Genomic DNA, 7,097 nt, shown 5'->3' with positions numbered 1-7,097 from the left:
CTATACAGTGTGATCATTACCTCCTATAACTTACTTTCTATTGTATGATGATCCTATTGGCTTCATTGATGGCTCCTCTGCATTGGTGGGCATATTCAGATTTCTAGGTCTCTCAGCTTCACCCTTAGCTTTCAATACCAGTCAAGAAGTACAAATGTTGTCCCATTTTTCTTTTCTTTGTGTATTAAATTTATACGCTTACCTGTATTAACTTCCATTTCATACCGTTCTGCCTAACATAGCTTGCCTAACTAGTTTGACTAATGTGTCCCTCAAGGATCTGTGCCAGGGCCTCAACTATTCACCTTATTTATTAATAACTTAGATGATGGGATAGAAAGCTACATTCCTTTACAAGGAGATATTGATAGATTAAGTGAAAGGGTAAGACTATGGAAAATGGATTTCAATGTTGGCAAATGTGAGGTTATGACTTTGGACCTAAAAAGGGTAGTTCACAGTACTTTCTAAATGGTGAAAATCTTGGAGGTCCAGGTACGTAGATCATTAAAATGCCATGAACAGGTACAGAAAATAATCAAAGAGGCTATTGGAATTCTGGTCTTTATATCTGGAGAGCTGGAATACAAGGGGGTAGAAGTCATGCTTCAGTTGTACAACATCTGGTTCAACCACACCTGGAGTTATGTGAGCAATTCTGGGCACCACACCTTAGGAGGGATATATTGGCCTTGGAGGGAGTGCAGCTTAGATTAATCAGAATGATACCTGGACTCCAAGGGTTAAATTATGAGGAAAGATTACACAAACTATGGTTGTATTGCCTGGAATTTAAAAGGATAAGGGGCGATTTGATCAAAGTTTCCAAGATATTAAGGGGAACAGATAGGGTAGATAGAGAGAAACTATTTCCACTGGTTGGGGAGTCTAGGATTAGAGGGCATAGTCTAAAAATTAGAGCCACACCTTGCAGGAGTGACTTTAGGAAGAACTCCTACACACAAAGGGTGGTACAAGTTTGGAACTCTCTTCCACAAATGGCAATTGGTGCTAGATCAATTGTAAATTTTAAATCTGAGAGTGATAGATTTCTGTTAGCCAAAGATACAGGGGATAGGCAGGTATATGGAGTCAGGTTGTAGATCAGCTATGATCTCATTGAGTGGCAGAACAGATTTGAGGGGCTGAATGGCCTCCTACTGTTCCTATGTTCCTAACTGATTGTATAATTTCTGAACTGCATCCTCCAATTCCATTGCCCCTCCTAGTTTGGTATCAACTGCAAACTTGACCATTTTGAGTTTCTGAATTCAGTTGTGGTCCCAGCATTGAGCATTGACATGACTGCTTGCTTGCTGCTTCTTTCCCTGCAGCATTATTCATCCATTTCCTGGATTTTAGCTCGAATCTCCACAGCTTTGAGTTTAATTCATAAACCTTCATATGTAACTTTACCAGAAGTCTTTTGGACTTCACGATACACCACGTTATTTAGCTTTCCATTGGGCTGTCTCTTTCTTAGAGAAGTTGAGATTGGCCAGGCAAGACCATCCCCTTCGGAATCCATACTGACTGCTTCTAACTAAGTTATATACAAATGCTCCTAGAGATTACTCCTGTTACAAGGAACTGAAGTAAGAGTAATGGGCCTGGAGTTGCTTCTGTCTGTTTGTTGTCACACCTTTTGAACATGGGCACCATATTATCCTGTTTCCAATCTACTGGGACCTCCCCAGTGTCCACTGACTCTGCCATAATGATTGTCACCCTTGTCTCTCTCAGCACTCTGGGCTAAATGCCATCGATCATTGTGGATTGATTTGTTTTGACCCCATTTAGCCTGAGTAGGACTTCCATTTCATTGATACAGGTACTCATTGATTCTACTCAAGATGTCTTTATTTGTAGTGGACATGTTCCTCACTTGGAGGAAGTGATCATTCAGAATATTTACTATTTAAAGCCCATTTGTGTGCTGGTGTCTGACTTGCTCACTTCCTGTCATGGTCCTGAATGGTTAGCTGACCCCACTCATGATCTATGCCACGGAGGCAACCTGTGGCTTTTAACTGTGAGTTGATGTTGTGGGTGTATGATTCATGACTGACAATTTTAATTGTTTCACCATTGGCGGCCGTACCTTCAGCTACCTGGCTGCTAAGCTCGGGAATTATCACCCGAAATTATCACCCGAAATCTCTCTACATATTTATTCCTTAAAGACGCTCCTTTAAACCAACTCTAAGCTTTTTGTCATCTGCCTTAAAATCTCCTTGTATGTCTTTGGGTCAGATTTTGTTTGATGATCAATCCTCTGGAGTGGCTTGGGACTTTTTGCTATATTACTGGCCATCAGGTGGCAGGACCATATCTCCAACACAGAAGTCCTCAAGGCGGCCAACATCCCCAGCTTATACACACTACTGAGTCAGTGGCGCTTGAGATGGCTTGGCCATGTGAGCCGCATGGAAGATGGCAGGATCCCCAAAGCCATATTGTACAGCGAGCTCGCCACTGGTATCAGACCCACCGGCCGTCCATGTCTCTGCTTTAAAGACGTCTGCGAAGGCGACATGAAGTCCTGTGACATTGATCACAAGTCGTGGGAGTCAGTTGCCAGCGTTCGCCAGAGCTGGCGGGCAGCCATAAAGGCGGGGCTAAAGTGTGGCGAGCCGAAGAGACTTAGCAGTTGGCAGGAAAAAAGACAGAGGCGCAAGGGGAGAGCCAACTGTCTAACAGCCCCAACAAACAAATTTTTCTGCAGCACCTGTGGAAGAGCCTGTCACTCTAGAATTGGCCTTTATAGCCACTCCAGGCGCTGCTCCACACACCACTGACCACCTCCAGGCGCTTACCCATTGTCTCTCGAGATAAGGAGGCCAAAGATAAACTGGCCTTATATAAAAGCAAGTCATTATTGTTGAAAATACCACACTGAGGGTCCACTTGAACATAAACAATGTGACAAAAGATCAACTGGGAAAGTGGGCAAGGGAGTGGCAAATGGAATTTAACGCAGACAAGTGTGAAGTGATGCATTTTGGGAAGTTAAACCAGAGCAGGACATATACAGTGAATGGCAGGGCCCTGGGGAGTGTTCTTTAGCAGAGAGACCTTGGGGTGCAAGTACATAGTTCCCTGAAAGTGGCAACACAGGTAGACAGGGTGGTGAAGCAGGCGTATGGCATGCTTGCCTTCATCGGCCGAGGCACTGAGTACAAGAGTTGGGACATCATGTTACAGATGTACATAACGTTGGTTAGGCCGCATTTGGAGTACTGTGTGCAGTTCTGGTCGCCGCACTACAGGAAAGATGTGATGAAGCTAGAGGGGGTGCAGAAAAGATTCACAAGGATGTTGCCTGGTTTGGAGGGCTTGAGTTATAAAGAGAGATTGGATAGGCTGGGTCTGTTTTCCCTGGAGCGAAGGAGGCTGAGAGGGGACATGATAGAGGTATATAAAATTATGAGAGGCATAGATCGGGTAGATAGCAGAGTCTGTTTCCCATGGTAGGGGTGACTAAAACTAGAGGGCATAGATTTAAGGTGAGAGGGAGGAGGTTTAAAGGGGATCAAAGGGGTACATTTTTCACACAAAGAATAGTGGGTATCTGGAATGAGCTGCCTGAGGAGGTGGTGGAGGCAGGAACAGTAGTGATACTAAAGAGGCATCCAGACAGGTACTTGAATGAGCAAGGCAGTGAGGGATATGGAATTAATGCAGGCAGGTGGGATTAGTATAGATAGGCATTATGGTCGGCATGGACGCAGTGGGCCGAAGGGCCTGTTTCTATGCTGTATGACTCTTATGACTCTAAAGTAGGTTGAGTGCTCAGTGACTCAGCAATCATTGTGTCAGCCTGGTATAGCCGGGAGACGTCTATCCTACCTGATCTGTAGCCTCAATAAATGGGGACATATCAAAACAGACTACTTTACCCAACACAGAGGAACATTTATTATTTTGCATACCAGACTCTTAATGTCCAAATCTCCTAGGGACCAAGGCAAATAGGCCATGCAGATACTATAATAATCACAAATATGATCAGTAATAAACTGCGACTCAAAGTGTCTCCATATCTGTCAATCTCCAGGAGGTAATTCTGATATTTATGGCTCTCAAACTGTTGCTATTGCACCCCCCACATCCCTCCAGAATTTAGGTTTCTGCTCTTCTCCACTCCCCTCTTGACTCTTCCTGGGGTTCAGAAAGTGACGATTCTTCGTATGTGGGGTATAGACAGTATTAGTGTGGCAAGGAGTGGGGTTTGGCCCATTCATAATGGCCAAACCCAATGCTGAACTCACTCCAAAACATTTTCTACCAGGGATCACTCGACAGTGATCAGGAACAGGTACCTACTGGGTCCAGGTAGTTACACTCAGGTGGATGTGAAAGATCCCATGGCAATATTTGAACTAGAGCAGGGAGTTCTCCTTGGCATCCTGGCTAATATTTATCCTTCAATCAGCATCAATTATCCCTTTGCTGTTTGTGGGAGCTTGCTGTGCACAACTTGGCTGCTGTGTTTCCTACCTCGCAACACTGACTACACTTCAAAAGAGTACTTTGGGATGTTCTGAGGCTGTAAAAGGCGTTATATAAATGCAAGACTTTATTTCTTTCTTCTTTAAGCATTATCGATTACGAGTAAACTTTTGCAAGTCGAAGGTGAACCCAACAATCTGTGTCATTGTACCTTTAGTTGATATAACATCAACTTTCTCTTTCAAAATGACAATTGAGGTGGTTACATATCTACTGACAGTCACAGGCAGTTAATCACCAAGTAACACAATCGAATCCACACAGCCCTAACTTTATTGCTGATACAGTGTGGGCATCTGGGACTTGGGGTCAAATCCAGTTCACACTATTGGCTGTGAATGCCCTATGTGAAATAAGAATGGGGTAATCTCAATCCAGCATGTTCTGGGCATGCCTCCAAGGTGACACTAAACTGACACAGTCTCCGAGAGACCTCAGGTGTTGGAGATGGAGGAACGTCACAGAAGTGCAGCAGCGGGCACTCCTCTGAGGTTGGGACGGGGTGTATTTGATGGGACAGGGTAGAAAATAAGAATATAATAGGAGCAGCCCCTCAAGCCTGCTCCACTATTCAATAAGATCACAGCTGATCTGATCTTGGCTTCAATCCACTTTCCTGCCTGTTCCCCATAAACCTTGCCTCCCCTACAGTTCAAGAATCTGTCTATCCCAGCCTTGAATTTAATTACTCTCAGACTCCACAGCTCCTTGGGTAGAGGATTCCAAAGATTCACGACCCTCTGAGAGAAGAAATTCCTCCTCCCTAATTCTAGATACCTCCACAAGTGGAAACATCCTCTCAGCATCTATCAAACCCCTCAGAATCTTTTTATGTTTTAATAAGATCACCTCTCCTGTCTGTCTCCCTCCTTTCTTAAATAGGGGCATTGCATTTGTGGTTTTCCAATCCACTGGGACCTTTCCAGAATCTAAGGAATTTTGGAAGATTACAACCAATGCATCCACTATCTATGCAGCCACTTCTTTTAAGACCCTAGGATGCAGGCCATCAGGTCCAGGGGACTTGTCAGCCTTTAGTCCCATTAGTTTTGCCTACTACTTTTTCTCCAGTGATTGTTTAAGGTTCCTCCCACCCTTTTGCTCCCTGATTTTCCACTATTCTTGGGATACCTATAGTGTCTTCTACATGAAGACAGATGCAAAATATTTGTTTAAAGTCTCTGCCATTTCCTTGTTTCACATTATTAATTTCATAGTCTCATTCTCTAAAGGACCAATGTTTACTTTAGCTACTCTCTTCCACTTCATATACCTGTAGGGAGCTTTACTCTGCATCTAACCCATTTTATACCTGCCCTGGGAGTCTTTGATGGGACAGTGTAGCGGGAACTTTACTCTATTTCGAACCTGTTTTTTTTTCTTTCAGTGTAGAGGGAGCTTTGCTCTGTATCTAACCTCGTGCTGTACCTGCCCTGGGAGTGTTTGATTGGGACAGCGTAGAGGAAGTTTTACTCCGTATCTAACCCCATTTTTTTTTTCTTTCTTCTTTTAGGACCAGCTCCCGAGGAGGGTTTGTCCTGGGAGTGTTTGATGAGGACAGTGTAGAGGGATAAAAGCAAAATACTGTGGATGCTGGAAATCTGAAATAAAAACAAGAAATGCTGGAAATTCTCAGCAGGTCTGACAGCATCTGTGGAGAGAGAAGTAGAGTTAACGTTTCAGGTCAGTGACCCTTCATCAGAACCCCGTACTGTACCTGTCCTGGGAGTGTTTTACGGGGACAGTGTAGAGGGAGCTTTAATCTGTATCTGTTTGTATAAAAATATACAAACTGGGTGGTTTTATTTTAATAAAAAAAAGTCAACAGATGAAACTCTCCGCCGAACACTGTACCTTTTTTTTTTCTGTATCTAACCCCCGTTTTTTTTTTTCTGTTTTTTTTTATATATAAGGTGGCCTTTAGACCCCAGGCCCATTTTATATATTTTATGTCGAGGGGGCCTTTATTCCTCAGGCCCCCTTTATATACACACTTATATTTTTAAAATAACTTTATTAAAACCAGATAAATAAACAAAAAAACTCAAATTAAAATGCCATTCTCGGCGTCGACGATGCACTCCAGTCCCTGCGGTGCCCACCGGTCACGGAAGGCCTCAAGCGTACCGGCGGACACCGCATGCTCCTTTTCCAGGGACACCCGGGCGCGAACGTAACTGCGGAAGAGGGGCAGGCAATCGGGGAGGAGGGACCCCCCAACGGCCCGCAACCTGGACCTGTGAATTGCCACCTTGGCCAGGCCCAGGAGCAGACCGACGAGGAGATCCTCCTCCCGGCCCAAGCCCCTCCGCACCGGGTGCCCAAAGATCAGGAGCGTGGGACTGAAGTGCAGCCAGAATTTGAGGAGCAGCCCCTTCAGATACTCAAATAGGGGCTGCAACCTCGCACACTCCATATAAATGTGGAACACGGACTCATCCAGGCCGCAGAAAGTACAGCTGGCCTGGGAGTCCGTGAACCTACTTAAAAGCCTATTGCACGGGACTGCTCTGTGCAGCACCCTCCACCCCAGGTCCCCGATGTAAAGGGGGAAGACTCCCGCGTAGAGAGACCTCCATCGGGGT

This window comes from Heterodontus francisci, chromosome 40 (genome assembly GCF_036365525.1).
Source record: "Heterodontus francisci isolate sHetFra1 chromosome 40, sHetFra1.hap1, whole genome shotgun sequence".
Lineage (NCBI taxonomy): Eukaryota > Metazoa > Chordata > Chondrichthyes > Heterodontiformes > Heterodontidae > Heterodontus > Heterodontus francisci.
Note: the sequence above shows the minus strand (reverse complement) of the source record.